The sequence below is a fragment of the Symphodus melops genome (assembly GCF_947650265.1).
Source record: "Symphodus melops genome assembly, chromosome: 10".
Taxonomy (NCBI): domain Eukaryota; kingdom Metazoa; phylum Chordata; class Actinopteri; order Labriformes; family Labridae; genus Symphodus; species Symphodus melops.
The window spans coordinates 24,214,310-24,225,205 of NC_136700.1; positions in this window are offsets into that span (position 1 = coordinate 24,214,310).

Below are 10,896 nucleotides of genomic sequence, written 5' to 3' on the forward strand. Positions count from 1 at the left end.
TCATAAATCAATGCTCTCCACAGAGTCCCAGGTAATCAGCTGGGGGTCTATTGTGATGGAAACAACTGGGATGGAGTCACCAGAAATAGACAGAGGAGCTCTTTATTCAGGACAGAGACAACAGCAGAGGAAACTAGAGCTCCAAGAGTCATTAACGCCAGAGAACAAGAAGCACAGAGTGTGTGCAACTTTACTGTAAATGATTCTGCAGGTCACAGCTCAGAGAGGAGAGAGTGCTGTGTGATCAGGTGTCACGTTCAGAAGTCAGATCAATACAGAACTTTAGGAGCTGTTTCCTGATACCTGATGAATGAAGACTGAAGCAGATAACGTTTATTTACAGGCTAAATACATCTTGCTGTAACTGGCAGGAGTGAGACCTGCTGACTGTCTGGGTTTGGCAGATTGTCTAAGAACTAAAAGGGTAAATCATTCTGACTTTTTCAGTGTATGTATTTAGACACATGTCGCTCACATGTGAAGTGTGAGCTGTGTGTGAAAGGAGGAGAGGAACCTCCCCAAAGAGTGAATACAATGAACAGAGGGAAGACACAGAGGTAAAAAAAAAACAAAAAAAACCCAACAACAAAGCTTTACTTTCTTTAGGAAGCATCCACGTTGATAAGAGCAAACACAAATGCAAGTACAAGGAATTCCTTATCTGCACCTCACAAGTGTCTTTATTAATCTTGACTGAATAATTTGAAGCAATCTCATGATGTTATGATGTTGTTGAGTTATAGACTGAGAGCAGCAGTGTGCTCTGCAGAGCTCTGTCGCTGTCCATGGTGCTGAAAGAGAGGACGGACACTTTCAGGACTCAGTGTGACAGAAGTGTTCAAGATGTAACTCACAAATGTTTCCATATTTGATCTACAGAGCGTTCATTACTTAACATTCACCTTAACATTCAGTTTAAGTCTTTCACTCTGATGTTTAAAGGTTGTCTAGAAGACAGACACAATGTGGGCGGGAAATTAATCCTGAACAGGCCTGCCCAGAGAAAAGGTTATGTAGTGCATAGGCCCTCCCCAAATCTGATTTAGTAATATGTGCATATGTTCATTGGACCAGTAACGTTAGCCTGGCTTACATTGGCTTCCTCATCCTGGCTTCAATAAGCTTTTGAAATAAATTCTATTAAAGCCTTGCATAACATTACAACATTGGATTAAAATTAAGTTAAAGGCGTCCATGCAGTATGTTAAACTTGCAGAATAAAAGGCTCATAACATTTTTACATGTTGAAACAGGCAACAAGAAGTGAAGAGTGTAAAAGGAGTAATGATGAGTTACAGTAGCTTTAGCTTTAGCTCTTTGCAAGCCTCTCCATGCAGCCAGGCCCCCGAAAGCTTTCCCAATTGTCCCTCAACTTTGACTATGAATCACGATCCTTCGAGGTCAGGAGATTTGAACTCAGTGTTCGGTTTGACGAGCGCGCTGTGAAAATAAATGTGTTATAATGAGGAGGATGTGTCTCCAGCAGCTGTTACTCACTGCTCTGAGTAAAGAACTGTACATGATGGAGAAACCAGTCGACGACACAGGCTGATATGTGTTTGATCATTTTCCTGATTTCTTTATTATTATTTAATTTTTTTTTTAAACGTTGGCAGGGTTTCTGTGATTTTTAAACATTTTAACAACACTTGTCAGTATGAAATTGTTTTCTGCTTCCTGCCTACACAAAATGAATAATTACAAACAGCCCTCTGATATTTATGCAGTCTGTTACATGAAGCCATCATCAAAACATACTTTGATTTACTTTTTTTTTTTTAATTTTACATTCTGTGTTCATTCCTGAAGGAATTTAATGAAAGACATGCTTCTCACACACATAAGCTCGAAATACACACACATGCACAAACAGGGCCTGTGGTCATGCATAGTGGACAGATGTCAAAGTGGTTCTGCTACACACTGCTACACAGACCTCAGCTGTTGGGGGTTCGGTGCCTTGCTCAACGACACCTTGACAGTCCTCAGGAAGTGATCTGGCACCTCTCCAGGTACAAGACAACTTTCATAGTCTGGTCCGCATCGGGACTTGTTCCGGCAACCGTCCAGTTATATGGCGTATATGTGCCGTGTACGTAATTCACTGCATTTGCTGTAAAACGGTCTTCGATTAAAACGTGTGAGCAGATGAAGCTCAGACTGAAGATTGTCTAAACATGAAGAGAAAACTGCCAGTGCTCTTTTGACCGGGCATGCTTTTTGCTTGTGCACATTAACAATGTATGACAGCACAGTGTCTGAAAACATTGACTGTAAACTATATTTTTCATTTGATTGTTTTGATGGGATTACATCCGACTTCTGCTTTGTTCCTCTCGCTGCTGGCAATTTACAATGAAACAATTTTCATCTCCCCTGTGCCTAAAATACAAATGAGTAGTGTGAAGGAAACAGGTGTGGAAATAAACCATCAAACACAGCACAGCTGAGCCACACAGTCTTCTGTAGGAAGGTCTCATGTGGATGGAAACAAAACGGAAGCAAAATTAAGAACATAATCATAAAGGAAAGAAGAAGACGATATGTTTTATTGATCTCATATGGCAAAGTTACTTTTACACATGGACATGCACATGTGAGGAGCTGCATATTAAAGAGCAGCTGAGAAGTTTGGGGGTTGGTGTCTTTGAGCAATCAAAGAAGCCCCAGCAGTGCTCAAGAAGTAAACAGGCACCTCTCCAGGACCTGAACCGGGGACCTTCTGGTTCCCGACCTCAGTCAAAATCTATTAATTCACTCAGCTGACAGAGGTATCTTTCTTAATTGACGTCACATACTTGGAGGGCACAAGGTAAATTAACTAAGGGCATTTTAATTATCAGATATCTCCCTTGTTTTAAAAGTGTCACTTCAAAGAACAGTCAGACGTTTGAAGAAGGGACTCTTGCGAACCCTGGGGGGGTTATGTGTATTTTGAGGATAAAGGATACTCTCGTTTCTCTGAGTGAAACTACTCATCCCCCCCCCACACACACACACACACTTTTTTTCCCCTTCTGCCTCGCCCTCATGCTCCACACTGCAGCCTGCGTTGGTCTAATTATGAAAACCAAAGCAAGCTCCTGTGAGACTGTGAGAGCTGTAATAAATCTGCTGTCAAGATTTCTGCAGAGTAAAACACCACACATGTATGCACACAGATAACTAACCTCCAGTGTGGCCAGCTTGGCTCTACTTAGTACATCAATCAACACAAGGGGGACTCTGCACTTCTTTAATTAGAAGTACGTCATCCTGACCTGGAACACTTCTTTCTGTATAAATTAAACAGCTTCACTGTAAACTTTGTTATTGTAAATTAAGTTAATTACTAGTGTAGACACTCAGAGAGTTAAAGTATTAATATAAAAGTTTGATCCCCCATGTATATAAAAGTTGTGTCCATAATTCCTGTTACTGCTTTTGTAGAGTGAGTTGTGTGTTGTTTTCCTCATCTTGTGTCATAATGGCTGTCCTGCAGCTATCTAGCAATGGAGTTTATTGAATTTGTTTTAATGGTCCGACTGTCACTTCTGAGCCAATAACAGACTGCTATAGGCTATACATGTCATGCTGATGTCCACGCGCTCACGGTGTGTGCTTCCTGTAGGGGTCGCTCGTGTCCGCGTGCAGCAGCAGCAGCAGCAGCAGCAGGTGGAGCAGTGACAGAGTCTGCAGCTCTTGTGTTCATCAGCTCCGGTCAGACTGGGATTTCTTCCTCCGCTCGGCTTCACTTTCAGCGCTTTCTCTTCTGGAAATTACCCGCTGGAGACGGAGCTTGGTCGGGAGGAGCGCGGAGCTTTTCCACCTGCTTACAGGACACCATGCATTACTTCTGGATACACACCGTGTGGATCCCCGGCGTCGCTCTCCTCTTTGGATTTCAAGGCAAGGGATCGTTTCATTGCTTTTTTTTCTTCTCCTCATTTCATGTCGTGACGTTTTCCACTAGGAAACACTGGAGATGAGAGACCGTGGAGGTTTCATGTGCTGCTGACTCGAGTTGTGAAGGTATGTGAAGTGACTTCCCTTCCTGGAAACACTGACGTGACTCCGAGATCTCCTCATGGGGACTTTGTGCTGTAGAGCTCTGTTTGCTCTGAATAAAGTGAGTGATGAGCTGAGCTCAGCTGGCAGCTCTCTTTATGTTCAGTAGCAGTGTGTAACACAGAGAGGATGAAGGTCCAGCTGACAGCTTCAGCAGAGAGTCTCCTCTCAGCACACACACACACACACACACCTACACACACACACACACACACACACACACAGAAAGTGTTAGAGTGGAGCTGAGAGTTGAAAAGCCTCAAAGTGTGTGTGTGTAGGTGTGTGTGTGTGTGTGTGTAAGTCTATTTTCGAATTATTCAAATATATTTGGCTTATCTTTTTTCAAGTCATTAGTCTCTATCTATAGAGTCACTTCTTTTGTGCTGACATGGAGTCACGTTTATAGATGTTAACACGAATAAACGAGTTAATGGAAACTTAAAGGAAGGAACATTTTTCTTCACTGAAACTGAAATAAAAAGTGACTGTCCTAAAAAAACGAAAAGCCCCTGAAACTATGGACTGCGACAAACACTGAGTTTCATTGATATGGAGACCAGGTTAATTAAGCACTAAGGATGCGCAGATGCATCGGTTGAACATTGATATTGGCTCTGCTGACCAACATCGGTGTCAGCAGCTGATGTTTATTTGTTGTGCCAAATCAATTGACTGCTGACATCCAGTGCTCCTAACTGATTCACAGCAGAGGTTTGTGATGAAGTCACCTGATGACTCCACCAGTTTGAATAAGCTCCAGCAGCAGAAAGCTGCTCAAACTAGGATCAATAATGGAGATGCTTTTGAAACATGGAGAGAGGTTAGAACGCAGAAAGGTTTACAGAGCCATGCAGAGCTGGCTAAACACTGAAGTTACAGTGTCCATGTACATAAAGATGGAGAGCGCTCTCTTCAATGTGTTGAATTTTGATCGTAGTACACATTTTAAACACTAGGTGTCAGGGTTACATATTGCTCCTTTAAAAGTCAGTACATATCAGGCATCAGAGAGAATTAGCAGATTAAAGCTTGTTGCTTGGTGTCAGTGTTCAGCCGTTAATACATCTACATGCTTTTGTTAATCCTTCATTCTGAATGAAAAGTGTGTCTGCTGCTGGAGTCCACATTTCAGTGAAATTATTATGGAAAGATTTGGTTCTTTCCTCGCTGATCTGTGGACTAAATTATTTTTAGGGGCAAACAGAAGTTTTTGGATGACAGCATATTTCCACTCTGTTGACCTTTAATTGAATATGTGTTACTTTGATAAATCGAGGCCTGTTGACTTTATTTAAACAGGACAGTGGACCAGATATGGAGTTACAATGAGAGGCAGTCGCATGTGTTAGTCCCCGTAGAAAAAAGTCCATTAAAGTTAACAAACCAAATAATTACAACATAACATACCAGCTTTGATTTTGATTGGACTAAAGTGAGCACAGCATGGACTGGACCAACAGAGCTTTTCTAACAGCTTTATGTTGATGTCCAGCACCAGAGTCAGCACACGTTTAGAGAGACTTCTAACGGAAACACAGAAGAAGAGGGGGGCAGGTGTCTGAAGTGCAGACTCAACCAATACATCAACAGATCTGTCAGAGGCAGCTAATCCTCTCCTTTATAGGGAGGAGGGAGATGGAGAGGATGAATCTAACATGGCTGAGTCAGGCTGTTTGTTGGTGAAAGAAGTAGAAGAAGCAGAGGAGTGAAGAGCTGTGTTTGAGTCGCTCCATGGTACACTGAGTGAAAGTTAAGAGGTGAATGTTTCAGCCCTCCCATATCTAGTATCCCATAAGAACATATTGATGCTGACGGACAACTTAATGATGTCTGTCTGCTGGAGCTGCAGCCTGCATGCTGACAAACACAGCAGCTATAGTCTAGCTGGAACTCTCTCTCTCTCTCTATCTCCACACACACACACACACACACACACACACACACACACACACACACACACACAGGGCTGCTCGATTATGGCACAACTTATTGAGGTTTGATTTAAACCACAATTAATGCCTTGTTAATGTCGAGTGCATTTTGTGCAGCAAATCCATGAAGTTTGATCTGTTTGTCCTTGATGCATGTTCAGTTCTCCTTCCCGACTGTTCGGTTTGAAGCCGTGTGTGGTTTCTGTGCGGAAAGCAACATCCACTTTGAGTGAGTCATTTGCTTATAGCTGGAGTGGGAAGCTCTGATTTGGGGCGTCTTTGCATCATAATGAAACAGCAGCAAGCAGCCTCATGGGTATATGTCTCTGCTCACCGAGGGGAACAGTGTGTCAGTGAGCAGGGCTTGTTTCAGTCAGCACTGGCTGGATGGCTGGAGGGCTTACAATTCAACCTCTTCTTGCAGCAGATGTATGAAATACTTGAACTAAAGAGGGATGGACAGAGTTAGACAGCAGACAGACACTGAAGTTATTTTCCCCATCTCTCATTTCCTCTTAAAAAACCCAGCAGCTGAAATGTGTCAGAGCAGCCTGCAGGCATGAACACACCTGTAGTCCCACAGCCTCGGGGAGGATTGTCTGAACACCAGAGAATGACCTCTTCTTCACCCTCCTGTGTGTCTGTCAGTGTCACAGGGCTGGAGGCTGTCTTCCTTTTAAAATCCCAACATTTTCATACAATTCAGCTTTGTAATTTATCTTTACTTCACACTTCTTTCACATCATTTGGAAGTACTAATCACGGTTATCAGTTTTCTTTTGCATAAAATCTGTAAAACCTATAACTGCTTTGCTGATATTGAAAGTGTAAGTCATAGTGTCAGTCTTTGATCATAATTACCACCGTTGGAAATCATAAGTCTGGCTTTAGATCCGTAACATTTTCATTCAAATGGTGAATAAAGCTTAATTTATGCTTCCCTTCATTTCTGTCTTAATGACGGTGGTTCCTGCCAGGTTGAAGTCACAGTCCCCCCGGAGGCTTAGTGATGATGGCACATTATAGCTGACTTAGCTTTGCATAGCCCTGTTCCTACACACTAAGCCTGACATGCAAGTCCTTAAAAAATGTGAAAAGTGCCAAAATGATGCAACAACAAGCCCTGTGATTGGTCCACTGGTTCCTGCATTTACATCTTTTCTGGTATCACCACCCAAAATTAAGCATGAGGAAGAATGCTCCAAACCATTATGATCAACTGCTGCTCATCATTTATCTGCTCCAACGCCAACTTTGGTTTCCAGTACAAAAAAACAAGCCGAGCATGTGGCGAAACTGGCAGTATGAGTGAGATAGAAATCACACTTCCAACTGTGGTCCTTAGGCGGAGTATTGCAGAGCTACACAGACACACCGATGGACTCGAGCTTAGATAGCGCTTTCTAGTCCTCTGGCAGCTCTGTACTTTCACCCTTCACACAGTGATTGTAGTGATTTACATGTAGTGCGACCATCAGAAGTAACTAATCCCATTCATCAGCCGCCGATGAAGCAGCGGGAACAATTCAGGGTTAAGTGTCTTGCCCAAGGACACATCGGACATGTTGCTGCAGGAGCTGGGGAGACGACGACTCTACCAACTGAGCCACGCCTGCCAAAATACACAAGTAGGCAGTGCTCACGACGGCATACGGTACGTCACTACTGCAGCTCAGGCAGATGGGTTTAGAACCGGAGGGTTGCTGGTTCAAGTCCTTGTGCGAACTAATGGAAGTTCATCTGGTAGCTGGAGGGGTGCCAGGTCACTTCTGGAGAACAGCTGAGGCACCAAACCAAGTTTCAGAGTTTTCACCTACACACGATGATGATGATGTTCATGTTCTAGCATTGACTGTCACTGCGATCACATGCACAGTTAGTGATAAATCCAACAAAGTCGGTCTTCTGTTGGAAATGACATTGTTTTATCTGGTGCAGTGATTGAAAATAAAAACAGAGGGAAAGAAAGTAAAAAAGAAAGTTTTTTTGTATAGATCAGCAAATAAGTCTAAGCTTTGTGTTCTTACTCGAGGCGACGTGAAGACACAACTCAGCAGAGTTTGAAATGCTGACACTGAAAGTTTTTCACGCTGACAAACAAATCCTATATGTTGCATCTGAGAAACATTATTAAAGTGCATTCAGAAGCATAAAACACACAGACCATAAAGTTTAGTCTTTGGAGTTAGCTCTTTTATTCCCGTGTATAATGTAGAAATGGCCGGGGTAGCGTGGGCGTGTGGAGAAGAGCTCCACCTCCTGACCTGTCAGCTGGATTGTTAAAGAGACAGTAACACTCCACATTCAGCCACACACACAACGTCTGGCTATCACAGCGTGGCTCTATCAGTACTTAACAGAGCTGGGTGAGTGAACCTTAACCTCTCTGCTATTGGCAGAGTGCTTTGCTCTGCTGGAGTGATATAATACTATATGGCATGCACTGGCACCTCGTGTGGGCTTAATGTTCTGAATGTGCTGATGTTTGCAAAAAAAAATCTAAAAGCCCTTCTCTCCACTCGCCTTTTTATTTGTGACGCCGTGCTTTCATCTCCTGTACTTCTGGTCACTCATGATGGAGAAGCACTGAATGCAGCTCGATGCTCCAGAGACAGTAGAACAGATGAGAGTCTCACTGATTGCTCTCTGATAACACCGTGATAAGAGTTGTCTTACCGTTAGAGATAGTCTGCTAAACAAAAAACCCCCCAAAAAATTCCCTTTAAATGAGTCCTCTGCCAACATCTCCATCCTCTCCACCTTTTGTTTTGACAAAACACGGAAACCTTCAACTGTGATGTCGACCTAATCGGACTTCTTCTCACGCGTCACAGTCACGTGTGCTGGGAGATGTAAGTAAGTCACTCATGTCACCTCAGGAAGAGTGCAGCTAAAGGGCTCGACATGTCTGAGGGAGAGACACACGTTAAAGGGTTCACCTTTATGAGTGTGCTTACGAGCCTCCTGATTGGTTTCGTAGCTGTGGAAACATTTTAAACTGGTTCATACTTAATGCAAAGAGAGAGTGTTTAAAAGTGTCCCTCAGAGCAGCTTTATTTCAGACTGTAGAGTTTGAAGGATATTAATAACAGGATATTATCGCTTCATTGATTCTAACCCTTTACTCTTTCTCTCTGCTCTTTCTCAGGCATGTCTGCGTTCATGAAATAATTCACAATCATCACATCCTAAAAAAAACAACAACTAACAGTTCACTCTGCAGGCTGTCAAAACATTGTGTGTGTTGTTTTTGGACAGACGTGAACAGCTCCTATCAGCAGCCACATCTCGTCAATATTCCTGTAGTGTAGTCGGATTAGTTCGACTATGTTTGTGTTATTTGCGTTAACGTCACTTCTCAGTGACATGTAATTGGTCCGTTGTGTTTATGGTGCTCGTAGTGGAGAATCAGTGAGTTTGACAGGGTCTCTCATGTGAAGCTGTTTGGATTCATTTAGAGAGATTTCCGGATCATCTTTTCTTGAACTAAACTGTTGACCTCTTGTCGCTAAATGTTGTCAATAGACTCCTCCGACTCATTCCTTTATGTCCTCTATGAAGAGGAAAATGTTGGACAGCTGATCATCAGGCACATCAGGGAACAACCACAACTTGTTCAGTCTGTAAGTAAAGTGAAATAACCAACAGAGATGACATACTGTTTTAAATCTAGCATTAGCCTTTACGTACTGTTACAGCCGATTCATTTTCTCCGACACATCAAGTTTTCTTTCTTAAATTAAGATTCAATGAACCGTCAGAGGGTCAAAGTGTGTGAGCTTCCTCTGCTGTTCATTCATCCCAGTTGATCTAATGTGTTGTGGAAATGATCAGTGAAACATCAGAGCAAAGTCACCGACGGTCACAGCAGCTATTTGCTAACATGATGTAAGTGGGAGATGATGTTGTTGCACAGTAATGGATTTACTGTCACATAATGAACAGTGTTCCCTGAACGACCTCATGTTTCCTCTCTTCTCTGTGACTGTGGAGCAGACGAACAGTGAGGCTCTGCACACTGATGTGGTCTCCTCTTCAGCAGGACCGTTCGGGTCCTTACACCTGACAGTCGATTTCTGCAGCCTCCGTGCTGTCAATCATGTCTCACACCTCCGTCCATCAGGAGATTGAGCTGTCTCCACACCACTGACAGTCAGAAAATAAACCCTAATGGAAATATTTACAGTCCGACTGCAGCAAGTGTTCACCTCTAAACTCTGCAAACTCTTTCAGCTCTGCAAAACTAATATTCCAGTGAGCACACGCACAACAATCGATTCACTTTTGCTCTTCTATGTGAATAGTAGAGATGCAGCACTAAAGTTAGCCCACAGTTCAATACCTACCTCCCTCTTTTGATCACCATTTTCAGTTCTGTTCTCACGGCCCGAGTCATATACGAGTGTTTCTTTTTTCAGTTTTCCGTTCTGAGACGTTCTTTTACTTTAAAGCAGAACAACTCCTCCATTTCCACACATTGCTGGTGTGTGCTGTATCGTTTCAGTGAAAAGAAAGCAGCGTTTAGGCCGTGCCACGTCGACCCACTGGACTTTCTCTCGAATGCTGTTTGCTCTATTCTCCGTTCACTGCATCATGCTGGTGTTGTTGTCTGTTGTTGTAAACTCCGTCAGAGTCTCCATTGGAGTGGACAGCGTGTATAACGATGTCTGCAGACAGTCTAATATGGTTTACCGTTCTCTCGTCCTTGTCTTTGCACTTGATGCTCAAACTGAAATATCCCCCACACCGACGATTTAAAAGATGGCGGTTCTTCCTCACACTGCAGCCACAGCTTCCCCCTTACTTTATCACATTATGATTGGATATAAACTGATGGGAAGAAGAGTTCTTAACCCAGCCCGTTGACTCACAGGCACACACACAACCAATTCAGAGATTTATTAAATACATGGAAGCT